This window comes from Eschrichtius robustus, chromosome 3 (genome assembly GCF_028021215.1).
Source record: "Eschrichtius robustus isolate mEscRob2 chromosome 3, mEscRob2.pri, whole genome shotgun sequence".
NCBI lineage: Eukaryota > Metazoa > Chordata > Mammalia > Artiodactyla > Eschrichtiidae > Eschrichtius > Eschrichtius robustus.
In genome coordinates this window covers 118,168,933-118,184,895 of record NC_090826.1, presented here as the reverse complement: position 1 = coordinate 118,184,895, position 15,963 = coordinate 118,168,933, and the positions used below count along the sequence as shown (strand labels likewise).

Genomic DNA, 15,963 nt, shown 5'->3' with positions numbered 1-15,963 from the left:
TTTGCGTCTCGGGCCCCCTCCACCCGGCGCGATCCCCGCGTCGGAGGCAATAGGCAGCGCGCACTCGGAGTTTTCAGGGCCACGCGGGTCCGGGTCCCTGTCGGGGTCGGGGGCTGCTGCTTTGGAGGGCGCGGTTGGTGTGGCGTTGGGTCGGGTCGGGCACGTGCCGGGCGCCCGTGGTGGGCAGGGGGCCGGAGGGCAGGGGGAGGCGTCGGCAGGCAGCCCGAGAGCGGCCGGGCGCGGGGGCGGTGGCCGCCGTCCTCGTTAGTATAGTGGTGAGTATCCCCGCCTGTCACGCGGGAGACCGGGGTTCGATTCCCCGACGGGGAGGCAACACGCCCTCTTTTGGTGGCTGGCGCCGCTCTCTGTCCTGCCGCCTGGCTCCCAAGGGCCCTTCTTCTCCTCCCTCCGCCCTCCGCCCTCCGCCCTCCAGCGAGGCGCAGGGCGCCAGCGCGTGCCCAGCCTGCCCACCCTCGCCCCCCTCCAGCCGCCCAGCCCTTCCTCCTCGCCGGGCGCTCAGTCGCCAGGGCCGAGCGAGGGCCTCCTCTGGACCCCACAAGCGCCCGATGACATTGCGGCCCGCCCAAAGTGGCTGTCTCAGTGGGCTCCTTGCGTCGCGACGCACAGCTGCGCAGCTATCCACAGCGGCATAGGTGCACAGCTGCCGGGACGGGTGGGAGGCGGATGAGTGGCGTGCCCTGTCGGTGCGGGAAGTGGCCTGGCCCAGCGCCCGGTGGAGAAGGGCTTTGGCCAGCCGGGGGCTGGAAGACGCGTGCCCCGGGAGCGGGGCGGGGCGGGGCGGGGCGGGGGCGGGGGCGGGCCGCGGCGTGGAGCGGAGGGCCCTGGAGCAGCAAGGCAGCGAGAGCGCCCCCCTGAGGCGGTCGGGCCGGCGGCCTAGGGCAGCTTCGTAGGGCTGGCGCGGGTGGGGCGCCGGGGGGCCTTGGTGGCGCCTGTGACGTCACAGAGCTGCCGGCCGGCGGGGCGTCGGGGCAGGGCTGCTCCAAGCGGCGGCGGCTGAGGAGGAGGAGGAGGAGGAGGAGGAGGAGGAGGAGGAGGAGGAGGACGGGGAAGAGAAAGGGGAGTAGGAGGAGGAAGAGAAGGAGGAGGAGTCGAAGAGAAGGAGGAGCAGGAGGAGGAGGAGGAGGAGGAGGAGGAGGAGAAGGCGGCGGCGACGAGAGTGCGCTCGGGCGAGCCCGGTGCCGGCGTCTCGGGGCGGCCCGGGCTGTGCAGCGTTGGTGGTATAGTGGTGAGCATAGCTGCCTTCCAAGCAGTTGACCCGGGTTCGATTCCCGGCCAACGCAGCGGGCTGACCTTTTACCGAGCTCCACGGGCGGCCGGCCGGCCGGGGGCCTGTGAGGGAGAGCTGGGAGCAGGGAGCTAGCTGGCCCCAGCGGCTTTTCTCGTGTGTGCGAGAAGCAGGCGCGCAGTGTTCTGAGGGCGCTGCAAGCAGGAAGGACGGTAGGACACGTGGATTGCCAGGGGCGGCGCGTGGCTGGACTTGGAAAGGCCGGGTCTTGGCGCCAAGGTGGCGCCGAGCGGGTGCTATGGGTCCAGCAGGAGCAGTGGTAGAGCCTGACGCTCCCTGGTGGTCTAGTGGTTAGGATTCGGCGCTCTCACCGCCGCGGCCCGGGTTCGATTCCCGGTCAGGGAAGCCTCTCTACCTCCCACCGTCCACATCCCACTTTTAGGCCACGCTTGCTCCGCGGCCTCGGCGCCCCGACAAGAGCCGCCCGGTGCCCTGCACCTCCAGCCCAAGCCCTGCCAGGCAACCTCCACCCTGCCTCCCCGGCCAAACCTTTTGGCCGCACTGGCGCGCGCCCACTCGAGGCCTTCGACGTCCCGTGTCTTCCTTTCCGGACGCTTGCCTCAGCCCCAAACACGAGTGGCCGGGGCCGCGCCTCTCCCCGCCGTGGCCGTGGCCACGAGCAAACGCCCCCGCCTGTGTTTGGACTCTCCATCAGCACTGCTTTTCCCCCACGGCGACAGCGGCGGCAGCGCCGACGGCGACGGCGGTGTCACAGGCGGTGCCTTCTAACAAAGCCGGATCCCCTGTGGAACGGAGCACCGGTGGGCAGACGGGTGCTTCGCACCACCGCAGCAGGTTTCCTGAACGCCCTTGCCGGTGCCGTGGGGGTGGCTGACAGTGTGGACGCGGGTTAGGGAACGGAGCAGAACGACCCCATGGAGAGAGGGCGGCGGTGGGCCGCGTGCTGGGAGGTGCGAGGAAGGGCCTGGGGTGTCTGGGTGGAGCGCGGGCAGGAGCGGGAGGTGTTGGGCTGGCGGGGACCTGGCCCGGGAGAGCGGCTGGCCCCTCAGGCAGGGGCTCAGCAGAAGCTTGGGGTGGTGGCAGCACCTGGCCCGGCACGTGTGTACGGGTGGGTCAGATCAGGGGGCGGGGTGGGCCTGGAGTAGGAGTGCGTCTGAGGAGCACTGGCGGAAGTGAGACTTCCGGGCAGGACATGTGACAGTCGGGCCTGGGATACAAGGGGAAGGTGGCGGGGAGAGGGGTCCGAGCCTGCAGGCTGGGGGGAAGGGCGGGGTGTGTGAGTGGGCTGTGGGGCGAGGAAGATGGTGGGAGAGGACCCCTTCGCGGTGGGGTGGCGGGTGAGGGCGCCAGACTGCTGTGCTGCGCGGCAAGGTGGTCAGGCTAACCAGTGGGTTGGGACTGGGGGCGGTGGGTAGGAGGCAGGCAAGAGAACAACAGAAACGGAGCGCGCCACAGGGGCTAGGCGGGGTCCGAATGGGGTGGGGGCATTCTACTGCCCCAGAGACATACATCGCCTCTCGTCGGGAGAAACCATCCGGTCTCAGGTGTGTGTGGCGGCGGGGGTGGGGGGAGGAGGGGTTGAGGTTGAAAGAGGCCAAAGGAGAGGTCCCCTATGATCCAGCAATCCCACTCCTGGGTACGTACCCGGAAATGACGAAACAAGAGTGCAAAAAGGCACAAGCACCTCCATGTTCACAGCGGCACTATTTGCAGTAGCCAAGACATGGAAAAATACCCAAGTGCCCATCAACGGGTGGCTAGTACAAGAAGAGGTGGTATATATGTACTATGGGATATTACACAGCCATTAATAAGAAAGAATGAAATATCGCCATTTGCCGCAACAAGAATGCTCCCAGGGAGTATTACACTTAGTGAAGTAGGTCCGACAGAGAAGCACAAAGATATGTGGAATCTAAGACGTACTACCAATGAATCTCTGTGCAAAACGGAAACAGACTCACAGACCTAGAAAACACAGTGATGGTTACCCGAGTTAAAAAGGAGGGGTGGAGGGATAAATTAGGAGCTCGATGAACAGATACACAGTGGTTCATATAAAGGAGATAAGCAACAAGGATTTCCAGAATAACACAGGGAGTGATAGTCAATATCCTGCAATAACCTGTAATGGAAATCACTCTGAAACGATATTAGACATGGAAAACAGTATCCCCTTTGCTGTACACCTGAAACGAACTCAATATCGTTAATCAACTCTTCTTCTTCAACCACAAGTACTAGTACTTATAAGTAAGTAAGTAAATAAATAAATAAAAACAACGAACAAAATAAACAGGAGAAACATGAGCCATCAGATGATCCAGCAATCCCCGTCGTGGGTACACATCCGCCAAAGAGAAAAACTGTTGTTTGAAGAGATCCACGCACCCCCGTCTTTGTAGCAGCACTGTGTGCCGCAGCCAAGACATGGAAAAAACCCATGTGCCCATCAACGGTTGGCTGACAGAAAAAGATGCGGTGTAAATGTACTGTGGAATATTACTCAGCCATTTCCGAAAATGAAATATTGCCATTTGCCACAATAAGGATGGTCCTAGAGAATATTACACTTAGTGAAGTTAAGTCTGACAGAGAAGCACAAAGATACGTGGAATCTAAAACATAATAGACAAGAATGTATGTGCCAAAGCGAAACAGACTCACAGACATAGAAAACACACTGGTGGTTCCCCGAGGAGAAAGGGAGGGGTGGAGACATAAAGTAGGAGCTGCGATGAACAGATACACCGTACTTCATATAAAAGACATACGCAACAAGGATTTCCAGAATAACACAGGGAATGATGTTCAATATCCTGTAGTAAACTGTGATGGAAAGCAACCTGAAACAATATTAGACATGGAAGACAGTATCCGCTTTGCTGTGCACCTGAAACTAACTCAATACTGTTAATCAACTTTTCTTCCAAAATTGCAGCTACTAGTTCTTATAAGTAAACGAATAAATAAATATTAAATGCATAAATAAAAACAACACACTAAATAAATAGGTGAAATATGAGCTCTCATATGATCCAGCAATCCCCATCGTGGGTACACATCGGCAAAGGAGAGAAACTGTCATTTGAAGAGATCCATGCACCCCCCCATGTTCACAGCAGCACTACGGGCCACAGCCAAGACATGGACAAAACCCAAGTGCCCATCAACCGATGGCTGGCACAGGAAGACGTGGTACGTACGTACTGTGGAATATTCCTCAGCCATACAAAAGAGTGAGATATTGCCATTTGCACCAGTAAGGATGGACCTAGAGTATATTACACTTCGCGACGTAAGTCAGGCAGAGGAGCACAAAGATATGTGGAATCTAAACCGTACTACAAACGAATGTATGTGCCAAAGAGAAACAGACCCACAGACATAGAAAACACACTGTTCGTTACCCAAGGGGAAAGTGTAGGGCAGGGAAAAATCCGGAGCTGCGATTAACAGAGAGGAAATACTGGACATAAAGCACAGAAGCAACAAGGATTTACTGTACAGCACAGGGAACTGTATTCATATGTCGTGATAACGTATAACGGAAAATAACCTGGAAAAGGACATATAACTGAATCACTTGGCTGTACACCTGAAAGTCACACAGTATTGTAAGTCAACCGTACTGCTGCGAAAAGGAGAAGACGACGAAGGGGAAAAAAAGGAGGGCAACGGGACAGAGGCAAGGGCAGGATCCTTGACAACGTAGGATTTGGAAAGGATCGGGGGAAAAAGCGGGGAGATAGGGGGTGGGATGGGGGTGTCTGTGGGAGTAGGGTGGAGGCTGAGGTGGTGGTGCCGGTGGTGCTGTCCCGAGGGCTGATGCTGTTGGTGGGAGCAGAGGTTCAGGGGAGGGGCTGGTGTTTGTCGTGCTGATGGTGGTGGTGGCAGTAGTGGTGGAGGAGCGGGCCGGTGTTGGAAACGTATTTCTGTCGAGGGTCAGAACATGAATCTAGAGTGCAGTCTGCGATGATGGTGTGGACTTCTTTTGAACTCCTCGTGCAAGTGAACGCTTTGGGGACTGTCCAGGAAAGTGGGATGTATCACTCCCAGAGGTGGCAACTTCCTTGCTCCTGGTTGTGCAAACATAGTATAACTCTCGAAGTGCGGGCAGAGTGAGGCAGAGAGCTTGGAAACGTGGCGAAAGGTGAAGAGGTTGGGCTGTGCGGGTGCCAGTGTGGGGTGTTCCTCACAGTGAAAAGCGTGACACAAGCGGGGTCGGGGTAAGGACGAGAACAAGGACAAGGAAGGGGTCTGGGCGTAAGAGTGGCTGAGCCCGCAAGGTGTCAGGTCCCGGAGGCCTGGCTCCCGGGTGTGTGTGGGGTGGGGGCGTCTGCGTGGGAAGGACAGGGGCCGGAAGGTGCGGTGGTGAGCGAGCTGTTGCACGACCGGTGCCTTGAGTGTGGCAGCGGGGAAGCCCAGCTCCGCTGTGGGGCTGCGGGAACCAAAAGGGGACGCTGCGGCTGCATGGGCCGGGAATCGAACCCGGGCCTCCCGCGTGGCAGGCGAGAATTCTACCACTGAACCACCCATGCACCGGTGGCCGCCGGCCCCCAGCGCTGCCCCAGCGGCGCTCGCCGCCAACCGCCGGACCCTGGTCACTGCTCGCCCCGTGGGCATGTGCTCCATTTGAGCAGGAGGCCGACGGGCCACCTGAATGAGAGGCTCCGGGCACGCTGGCGACCCCAGGGCGCGAGGCGGTCGGAAGCACCGAGGGACGGAGGGACGCAGGCGTGCTCGGCCCGTCCTGCGCTTTCTCTGCCGTCCACGGCCGCCGCGAGACTGTCGGTGTCGCCAGAGGAAGCCAGGAGCCCAAGCGGCCTGGCCCGCGCCCGAATCCCAGTCAGGGCAGGCGAGGCGTGGCCGCTGCGGCCGAGCGCCGACGTTCCTCTCAGCAGCCGCCCGGCCCCGACGCACAGTCCCTCTGGCGGCTGGCTTTCTTGCTGGTGCGGGGCGTGCGAGGGCGGGCGGGGGCAGGGGTCGGAGCTCGGGGCTGTGCAGGGACCGCGAGCGTGGGAGATGGACGCCGGGCACCGCCGCCGCCGCCGCCGCCGCCGTCGCCGAGCGGCGCTCAGGCCACAAGACCAAAGGTGTCTGAGCCTCGCTTCTGCGCTCTGGCCCACCCCTCTCCCGCGGGGTCCCGCTCTGCTGCGTTGGTTGTGAGGAGAAGCACTGTGGCAGACTGGCTGCTGGCTCGCGGACAGCCCGGTGAGGGAGGGAGCGCGCCAGGGTGTGGTTGGGTCCGGCCGGAGCAGCGGCTTCCCCGAGGGACTTGCGCTGTGGCGCCGAGGTGGGTGGCCCGGGCTGGGGGCCGGACGTCTGTGGTGGGTGACAGGGCATCCAGGGCTTCGGCTCACTACTCACTGGAGCACCGTTCCCGGGAGCGACTCCTGCGCCAGGCCCCGTGCAGGGAGGGCCCCCTGTTGGCTGGCCAGCAGGAGGCTGGGCTGCACGCGGCCCAGCAGGCAGGCAGGCAGGCAGGCAGGCAGGGAGGCAGGCAGGCAGGCAGGCAGGCAGGCAGGCAGGCAGGCAGGCAGGCAGGCAGGTGTGGTCCGGCCAAGGTCCCAAGGCGAAAAAGCACCGAGGGCACGCACCACAGGCCGGCAAGACGGTGTGGCTGTGGAGGGAATGGAATGGGCAGGCGGGCCGTTGGGGCTGGCGGGAAGGACAGGATGTTGGAAAGAGGGAGAGCTGCTGGTGGCGGAAGTGGAAGAAAGGCTGTGAGAGCGAGTCCGCTGTTCACCAGGCCGAAGTCGGAGGGCGGGCCAGGCGTGGAGGGCTTTCCACACGCGGCCGTTCTGCGTGTGGCGGTGGGGGCGGGGTGGAGCGTGGGAGTGGGAGTGGGAGGGAGGGACGAAGGCAGGCAGGCAGGCAGGCAGGAAAAGCACCAGCAGCAGCAGCCGCAAGCAGGTGAGGGAAGATGGGCTGCGAAGGACTGAAGGTTTTTCTGGTGTGGGTGCAGGTAGGAGGGGGCTTAGGAGCTGGCGGGGAGGGCGTTTGTCCGGAAAGCCAGTCGCCGGAGGGTTCCTAGTGCGCCGTTTCTGCCAGGCCCGCGGCCGTGGCTGAGAAGGTCCCGCGTCTGAGAGGCGTGGATGTCCGGGCCGGAGTTCGGAGAGGCCGCAAGAGTGCAAGGCGCGAACGGACTGGAAGGCAGTAAAGCGCTGCCGTAGGGCCGGGTGCGTTTGTCGGGCGGGCCAAAAGGCTGGCTTGTCAGGAGTGGGATTCGAACCCACGCCTCCAGGGGAGACTGCGACCTGAACGCAGCGCCTTAGACCGCTCGGCCATCCTGACGGCGGGCCTGGGCGTGCGCGTGGCCGCTCGGCTGGCTGGGACCCGACGCGACGCGAACCCCGGTGCCCTTGGCGGGACGCGGTGCTCCGCGCCAGGCGCGCGGCCGTCTGGGTGAGCGACGGAGCGGGCGCGCGGCGGCCGACGGGGAGCACGGCCAGACGACGCGCCTGGCTGCGCCGCGGTGGCGCCCTCGCCCAGCCCTGGCCCCGGACGCAGCCGGGCCGCGTCGGGCCAGCCCCCTGCCGCCGGCCCCCACCCGCGCGTCTCCTCGCCGGCCATGGCCCGGCGCGCGCCCACCCCCTCCTCGCAGCCTTGCTTTGCGTCTCGGGCCCCCTCCACCCGGCGCGATCCCCGCGTCGGAGGCAATAGGCAGCGCGCACTCGGAGTTTTCAGGGCCACGCGGGTCCGGGTCCCTGTCGGGGTCGGGGGCTGCTGCTTTGGAGGGCGCGGTTGGTGTGGCGTTGGGTCGGGTCGGGCACGTGCCGGGCGCCCGTGGTGGGCAGGGGGCCGGAGGGCAGGGGGAGGCGTCGGCAGGCAGCCCGAGAGCGGCCGGGCGCGGGGGCGGTGGCCGCCGTCCTCGTTAGTATAGTGGTGAGTATCCCCGCCTGTCACGCGGGAGACCGGGGTTCGATTCCCCGACGGGGAGGCAACACGCCCTCTTTTGGTGGCTGGCGCCGCTCTCTGTCCTGCCGCCTGGCTCCCAAGGGCCCTTCTTCTCCTCCCTCCGCCCTCCGCCCTCCGCCCTCCAGCGAGGCGCAGGGCGCCAGCGCGTGCCCAGCCTGCCCACCCTCGCCCCCCTCCAGCCGCCCAGCCCTTCCTCCTCGCCGGGCGCTCAGTCGCCAGGGCCGAGCGAGGGCCTCCTCTGGACCCCACAAGCGCCCGATGACATTGCGGCCCGCCCAAAGTGGCTGTCTCAGTGGGCTCCTTGCGTCGCGACGCACAGCTGCGCAGCTATCCACAGCGGCATAGGTGCACAGCTGCCGGGACGGGTGGGAGGCGGATGAGTGGCGTGCCCTGTCGGTGCGGGAAGTGGCCTGGCCCAGCGCCCGGTGGAGAAGGGCTTTGGCCAGCCGGGGGCTGGAAGACGCGTGCCCCGGGAGCGGGGCGGGGCGGGGCGGGGGCGGGGGCGGGCCGCGGCGTGGAGCGGAGGGCCCTGGAGCAGCAAGGCAGCGAGAGCGCCCCCCTGAGGCGGTCGGGCCGGCGGCCTAGGGCAGCTTCGTAGGGCTGGCGCGGGGTGGGGCGCCGGGGGGCCTTGGTGGCGCCTGTGACGTCACAGAGCTGCCGGCCGGCGGGGCGTCGGGGCAGGGCTGCTCCAAGCGGCGGCGGCTGAGGAGGAGGAGGAGGAGGAGGAGGAGGAGGAGGAGGAGGAGGAGGACGGGGAAGAGAAAGGGGAGTAGGAGGAGGAAGAGAAGGAGGAGGAGTCGAAGAGAAGGAGGAGCAGGAGGAGGAGGAGGAGGAGGAGGAGGAGGAGAAGGCGGCGGCGACGAGAGTGCGCTCGGGCGAGCCCGGTGCCGGCGTCTCGGGGCGGCCCGGGCTGTGCAGCGTTGGTGGTATAGTGGTGAGCATAGCTGCCTTCCAAGCAGTTGACCCGGGTTCGATTCCCGGCCAACGCAGCGGGCTGACCTTTTACCGAGCTCCACGGGCGGCCGGCCGGCCGGGGGCCTGTGAGGGAGAGCTGGGAGCAGGGAGCTAGCTGGCCCCAGCGGCTTTTCTCGTGTGTGCGAGAAGCAGGCGCGCAGTGTTCTGAGGGCGCTGCAAGCAGGAAGGACGGTAGGACACGTGGATTGCCAGGGGCGGCGCGTGGCTGGACTTGGAAAGGCCGGGTCTTGGCGCCAAGGTGGCGCCGAGCGGGTGCTATGGGTCCAGAAGGAGCAGTGGTAGAGCCTGACGCTCCCTGGTGGTCTAGTGGTTAGGATTCGGCGCTCTCACCGCCGCGGCCCGGGTTCGATTCCCGGTCAGGGAAGCCTCTCTACCTCCCACCGTCCACATCCCACTTTTAGGCCACGCTTGCTCCGCGGCCTCGGCGCCCCGACAAGAGCCGCCCGGTGCCCTGCACCTCCAGCCCAAGCCCTGCCAGGCAACCTCCACCCTGCCTCCCCGGCCAAACCTTTTGGCCGCACTGGCGCGCGCCCACTCGAGGCCTTCGACGTCCCGTGTCTTCCTTTCCGGACGCTTGCCTCAGCCCCAAACACGAGTGGCCGGGGCCGCGCCTCTCCCCGCCGTGGCCGTGGCCACGAGCAAACGCCCCCGCCTGTGTTTGGACTCTCCATCAGCACTGCTTTTCCCCCACGGCGACAGCGGCGGCAGCGCCGACGGCGACGGCGGTGTCACAGGCGGTGCCTTCTAACAAAGCCGGATCCCCTGTGGAACGGAGCACCGGTGGGCAGACGGGTGCTTCGCACCACCGCAGCAGGTTTCCTGAACGCCCTTGCCGGTGCCGTGGGGGTGGCTGACAGTGTGGGATGAAGGTGTTTGTGGCCGTGGTCGGTGGTCACCCCACGCGGGTTAGGGAACGGAGCAGAACGACCCCATGGAGAGAGGGCGGCGGTGGGCCGCGTGCTGGGAGGTGCGAGGAAGGGCCTGGGGTGTCTGGGTGGAGCGCGGGCAGGAGCGGGAGGTGTTGGGCTGGCGGGGACCTGGCCCGGGAGAGCGGCTGGCCCCTCAGGCAGGGGCTCAGCAGAAGCTTGGGGTGGTGGCAGCACCTGGCCCGGCACGTGTGTACGGGTGGGTCAGATCAGGGGGCGGGGTGGGCCTGGAGTAGGAGTGCGTCTGAGGAGCACTGGCGGAAGTGAGACTTCCGGGCAGGACATGTGACAGTCGGGCCTGGGATACAAGGGGAAGGTGGCGGGGAGAGGGGTCCGAGCCTGCAGGCTGGGGGAAGGGCGGGGTGTGTGAGTGGGCTGTGGGGCGAGGAAGATGGTGGGAGAGGACCCCTTCGCGGTGGGGTGGCGGGTGAGGGCGCCAGACTGCTGTGCTGCGCGGCAAGGTGGTCAGGCTAACCAGTGGGTTGGGACTGGGGGCGGTGGGTAGGAGGCAGGCAAGAGAACAACAGAAACGGAGCGCGCCACAGGGGCTAGGCGGGGTCCGAATGGGGTGGGGGCATTCTACTGCCCCAGAGACATACATCGCCTCTCGTCGGGAGAAACCATCCGGTCTCAGGTGTGTGTGGCGGCGGGGGTGGGGGGAGGAGGGGTTGAGGTTGAAAGAGGCCAAAGGAGAGGTCCCCTATGATCCAGCAATCCCACTCCTGGGTACGTACCCGGAAATGACGAAACAAGAGTGCAAAAAGGCACAAGCACCTCCATGTTCACAGCGGCACTATTTGCAGTAGCCAAGACATGGAAAAATACCCAAGTGCCCATCAACGGGTGGCTAGTACAAGAAGAGGTGGTATATATGTACTATGGGATATTACACAGCCATTAATAAGAAAGAATGAAATATCGCCATTTGCCGCAACAAGAATGCTCCCAGGGAGTATTACACTTAGTGAAGTAGGTCCGACAGAGAAGCACAAAGATATGTGGAATCTAAGACGTACTACCAATGAATCTCTGTGCAAAACGGAAACAGACTCACAGACCTAGAAAACACAGTGATGGTTACCCGAGTTAAAAAGGAGGGGTGGAGGGATAAATTAGGAGCTCGATGAACAGATACACAGTGGTTCATATAAAGGAGATAAGCAACAAGGATTTCCAGAATAACACAGGGAGTGATAGTCAATATCCTGCAATAACCTGTAATGGAAATCACTCTGAAACGATATTAGACATGGAAAACAGTATCCCCTTTGCTGTACACCTGAAACGAACTCAATATCGTTAATCAACTCTTCTTCTTCAACCACAAGTACTAGTACTTATAAGTAAGTAAGTAAATAAATAAATAAAAACAACGAACAAAATAAACAGGAGAAACATGAGCCATCAGATGATCCAGCAATCCCCGTCGTGGGTACACATCCGCCAAAGAGAAAAACTGTTGTTTGAAGAGATCCACGCACCCCCGTCTTTGTAGCAGCACTGTGTGCCGCAGCCAAGACATGGAAAAAACCCATGTGCCCATCAACGGTTGGCTGACAGAAAAAGATGCGGTGTAAATGTACTGTGGAATATTACTCAGCCATTTCCGAAAATGAAATATTGCCATTTGCCACAATAAGGATGGTCCTAGAGAATATTACACTTAGTGAAGTTAAGTCTGACAGAGAAGCACAAAGATACGTGGAATCTAAAACATAATAGACAAGAATGTATGTGCCAAAGCGAAACAGACTCACAGACATAGAAAACACACTGGTGGTTCCCCGAGGAGAAAGGGAGGGGTGGAGACATAAAGTAGGAGCTGCGATGAACAGATACACCGTACTTCATATAAAAGACATACGCAACAAGGATTTCCAGAATAACACAGGGAATGATGTTCAATATCCTGTAGTAAACTGTGATGGAAAGCAACCTGAAACAATATTAGACATGGAAGACAGTATCCGCTTTGCTGTGCACCTGAAACTAACTCAATACTGTTAATCAACTTTTCTTCCAAAATTGCAGCTACTAGTTCTTATAAGTAAACGAATAAATAAATATTAAATGCATAAATAAAAACAACACACTAAATAAATAGGTGAAATATGAGCTCTCATATGATCCAGCAATCCCCATCGTGGGTACACATCGGCAAAGGAGAGAAACTGTCATTTGAAGAGATCCATGCACCCCCCCATGTTCACAGCAGCACTACGGGCCACAGCCAAGACATGGACAAAACCCAAGTGCCCATCAACCGATGGCTGGCACAGGAAGACGTGGTACGTACGTACTGTGGAATATTCCTCAGCCATACAAAAGAGTGAGATATTGCCATTTGCACCAGTAAGGATGGACCTAGAGTATATTACACTTCGCGACGTAAGTCAGGCAGAGGAGCACAAAGATATGTGGAATCTAAACCGTACTACAAACGAATGTATGTGCCAAAGAGAAACAGACCCACAGACATAGAAAACACACTGTTCGTTACCCAAGGGGAAAGTGTAGGGCAGGGAAAAATCCGGAGCTGCGATTAACAGAGAGGAAATACTGGACATAAAGCACAGAAGCAACAAGGATTTACTGTACAGCACAGGGAACTGTATTCATATGTCGTGATAACGTATAACGGAAAATAACCTGGAAAAGGACATATAACTGAATCACTTGGCTGTACACCTGAAAGTCACACAGTATTGTAAGTCAACCGTACTGCTGCGAAAAGGAGAAGACGACGAAGGGGAAAAAAAGGAGGGCAACGGGACAGAGGCAAGGGCAGGATCCTTGACAACGTAGGATTTGGAAAGGATCGGGGGAAAAAGCGGGGAGATAGGGGGTGGGATGGGGGTGTCTGTGGGAGTAGGGTGGAGGCTGAGGTGGTGGTGCCGGTGGTGCTGTCCCGAGGGCTGATGCTGTTGGTGGGAGCAGAGGTTCAGGGGAGGGGCTGGTGTTTGTCGTGCTGATGGTGGTGGTGGCAGTAGTGGTGGAGGAGCGGGCCGGTGTTGGAAACGTATTTCTGTCGAGGGTCAGAACATGAATCTAGAGTGCAGTCTGCGATGATGGTGTGGACTTCTTTTGAACTCCTCGTGCAAGTGAACGCTTTGGGGACTGTCCAGGAAAGTGGGATGTATCACTCCCAGAGGTGGCAACTTCCTTGCTCCTGGTTGTGCAAACATAGTATAACTCTCGAAGTGCGGGCAGAGTGAGGCAGAGAGCTTGGAAACGTGGCGAAAGGTGAAGAGGTTGGGCTGTGCGGGTGCCAGTGTGGGGTGTTCCTCACAGTGAAAAGCGTGACACAAGCGGGGTCGGGGTAAGGACGAGAACAAGGACAAGGAAGGGGTCTGGGCGTAAGAGTGGCTGAGCCCGCAAGGTGTCAGGTCCCGGAGGCCTGGCTCCCGGGTGTGTGTGGGGTGGGGGCGTCTGCGTGGGAAGGACAGGGGCCGGAAGGTGCGGTGGTGAGCGAGCTGTTGCACGACCGGTGCCTTGAGTGTGGCAGCGGGGAAGCCCAGCTCCGCTGTGGGGCTGCGGGAACCAAAAGGGGACGCTGCGGCTGCATGGGCCGGGAATCGAACCCGGGCCTCCCGCGTGGCAGGCGAGAATTCTACCACTGAACCACCCATGCACCGGTGGCCGCCGGCCCCCGGCGCTGCCCCAGCGGCGCTCGCCGCCAACCGCCGGACCCTGGTCACTGCTCGCCCCGTGGGCATGTGCTCCATTTGAGCAGGAGGCCGACGGGCCACCTGAATGAGAGGCTCCGGGCACGCTGGCGACCCCAGGGCGCGAGGCGGTCGGAAGCACCGAGGGACGGAGGGACGCAGGCGTGCTCGGCCCGTCCTGCGCTTTCTCTGCCGTCCACGGCCGCCGCGAGACTGTCGGTGTCGCCAGAGGAAGCCAGGAGCCCAAGCGGCCTGGCCCGCGCCCGAATCCCAGTCAGGGCAGGCGAGGCGTGGCCGCTGCGGCCGAGCGCCGACGTTCCTCTCAGCAGCCGCCCGGCCCCGACGCACAGTCCCTCTGGCGGCTGGCTTTCTTGCTGGTGCGGGGCGTGCGAGGGCGGGCGGGGGCAGGGGTCGGAGCTCGGGGCTGTGCAGGGACCGCGAGCGTGGGAGATGGACGCCGGGCACCGCCGCCGCCGCCGCCGCCGCCGTCGCCGAGCGGCGCTCAGGCCACAAGACCAAAGGTGTCTGAGCCTCGCTTCTGCGCTCTGGCCCACCCCTCTCCCGCGGGGTCCCGCTCTGCTGCGTTGGTTGTGAGGAGAAGCACTGTGGCAGACTGGCTGCTGGCTCGCGGACAGCCCGGTGAGGGAGGGAGCGCGCCAGGGTGTGGTTGGGTCCGGCCGGAGCAGCGGCTTCCCCGAGGGACTTGCGCTGTGGCGCCGAGGTGGGTGGCCCGGGCTGGGGGCCGGACGTCTGTGGTGGGTGACAGGGCATCCAGGGCTTCCGCTCACTACTCACTGGAGCACCGTTCCCGGGAGCGACTCCTGCGCCAGGCCCCGTGCAGGGAGGGCCCCCTGTTGGCTGGCCAGCAGGAGGCTGGGCTGCACGCGGCCCAGCAGGCAGGCAGGCAGGCAGGCAGGCAGGCAGGCAGGGAGGGAGGCAGGCAGGCAGGCAGGCAGGCAGGCAGGCAGGCAGGCAGGTGTGGTCCGGCCAAGGTCCCAAGGCGAAAAAGCACCGAGGGCACGCACCACAGGCCGGCAAGACGGTGTGGCTGTGGAGGGAATGGAATGGGCAGGCGGGCCGTTGGGGCTGGCGGGAAGGACAGGATGTTGGAAAGAGGGAGAGCTGCTGGTGGCGGAAGTGGAAGAAAGGCTGTGAGAGCGAGTCCGCTGTTCACCAGGCCGAAGTCGGAGGGCGGGCCAGGCGTGGAGGGCTTTCCACACGCGGCCGTTCTGCGTGTGGCGGTGGGGGCGGGGTGGAGCGTGGGAGTGGGAGTGGGAGGGAGGGACGAAGGCAGGCAGGCAGGCAGGCAGGAAAAGCACCAGCAGCAGCAGCCGCAAGCAGGTGAGGGAAGATGGGCTGCGAAGGACTGAAGGTTTTTCTGGTGTGGGTGCAGGTAGGAGGGGGCTTAGGAGCTGGCGGGGAGGGCGTTTGTCCGGAAAGCCAGTCGCCGGAGGGTTCCTAGTGCGCCGTTTCTGCCAGGCCCGCGGCCGTGGCTGAGAAGGTCCCGCGTCTGAGAGGCGTGGATGTCCGGGCCGGAGTTCGGAGAGGCCGCAAGAGTGCAAGGCGCGAACGGACTGGAAGGCAGTAAAGCGCTGCCGTAGGGCCGGGTGCGTTTGTCGGGCGGGCCAAAAGGCTGGCTTGTCAGGAGTGGGATTCGAACCCACGCCTCCAGGGGAGACTGCGACCTGAACGCAGCGCCTTAGACCGCTCGGCCATCCTGACGGCGGGCCTGGGCGTGCGCGTGGCCGCTCGGCTGGCTGGGACCCGAGGCGACGCGAACCCCGGTGCCCTTGGCGGGACGCGGTGCTCCGCGCCAGGCGCGCGGCCGTCTGGGTGAGCGACGGAGCGGGCGCGCGGCGGCCGACGGGGAGCACGGCCAGACGACGCGCCTGGCTGCGCCGCGGTGGCGCCCTCGCCCAGCCCTGGCCCCGGACGCAGCCGGGCCGCGTCGGGCCAGCCCCCTGCCGCCGGCCCCCACCCGCGCGTCTCCTCGCCGGCCATGGCCCGGCGCGCGCCCACCCCCTCCTCGCAGCCTTGCTTTGCGTCTCGGGCCCCCTCCACCCGGCGCGATCCCCGCGTCGGAGGCAATAGGCAGCGCGCACTCGGAGTTTTCAGGGCCACGCGGGTCCGGGTCCCTGTCGGGGTCGGGGGCTGCTGCTTTGGAGGGCGCGGTTGGTGTGGCGTTGGGTCGGGTCGGGCACGTGCCGGG

General features: G+C 62.7%; 10 non-coding genes across 10 annotated transcripts; 6 read left to right on the top strand and 4 right to left on the bottom strand.

Moving 5' to 3' along the window:
- Positions 1-258: 258 nt before the first annotated feature.
- Positions 259-330, top strand: TRNAD-GUC (transfer RNA aspartic acid (anticodon GUC)). The gene has a single exon. It is a non-coding gene; the product is annotated as a tRNA-Asp (tRNA).
- Positions 331-1,229: 899 nt separating this feature from the next.
- Positions 1,230-1,301, top strand: TRNAG-UCC (transfer RNA glycine (anticodon UCC)). The gene has a single exon. It is a non-coding gene; the product is annotated as a tRNA-Gly (tRNA).
- A 278-nt stretch (positions 1,302-1,579) lies between these two features.
- TRNAE-CUC (transfer RNA glutamic acid (anticodon CUC)) lies at positions 1,580-1,651 on the top strand. The gene has a single exon. It is a non-coding gene; the product is annotated as a tRNA-Glu (tRNA).
- A 4,086-nt stretch (positions 1,652-5,737) lies between these two features.
- TRNAG-GCC (transfer RNA glycine (anticodon GCC)) lies at positions 5,738-5,808 on the bottom strand. Its single transcript has one exon. It is a non-coding gene; the product is annotated as a tRNA-Gly (tRNA).
- A 1,673-nt stretch (positions 5,809-7,481) lies between these two features.
- On the bottom strand, positions 7,482-7,564 carry TRNAL-CAG (transfer RNA leucine (anticodon CAG)). Its single transcript has one exon. It is a non-coding gene; the product is annotated as a tRNA-Leu (tRNA).
- A 574-nt stretch (positions 7,565-8,138) lies between these two features.
- Positions 8,139-8,210, top strand: TRNAD-GUC (transfer RNA aspartic acid (anticodon GUC)). The gene has a single exon. It is a non-coding gene; the product is annotated as a tRNA-Asp (tRNA).
- Positions 8,211-9,105: 895 nt separating this feature from the next.
- TRNAG-UCC (transfer RNA glycine (anticodon UCC)) lies at positions 9,106-9,177 on the top strand. Its single transcript has one exon. It is a non-coding gene; the product is annotated as a tRNA-Gly (tRNA).
- Positions 9,178-9,455: 278 nt separating this feature from the next.
- On the top strand, positions 9,456-9,527 carry TRNAE-CUC (transfer RNA glutamic acid (anticodon CUC)). Its single transcript has one exon. It is a non-coding gene; the product is annotated as a tRNA-Glu (tRNA).
- A 4,122-nt stretch (positions 9,528-13,649) lies between these two features.
- Positions 13,650-13,720, bottom strand: TRNAG-GCC (transfer RNA glycine (anticodon GCC)). Its single transcript has one exon. It is a non-coding gene; the product is annotated as a tRNA-Gly (tRNA).
- A 1,673-nt stretch (positions 13,721-15,393) lies between these two features.
- TRNAL-CAG (transfer RNA leucine (anticodon CAG)) lies at positions 15,394-15,476 on the bottom strand. The gene has a single exon. It is a non-coding gene; the product is annotated as a tRNA-Leu (tRNA).
- Positions 15,477-15,963: the final 487 nt, after the last annotated feature.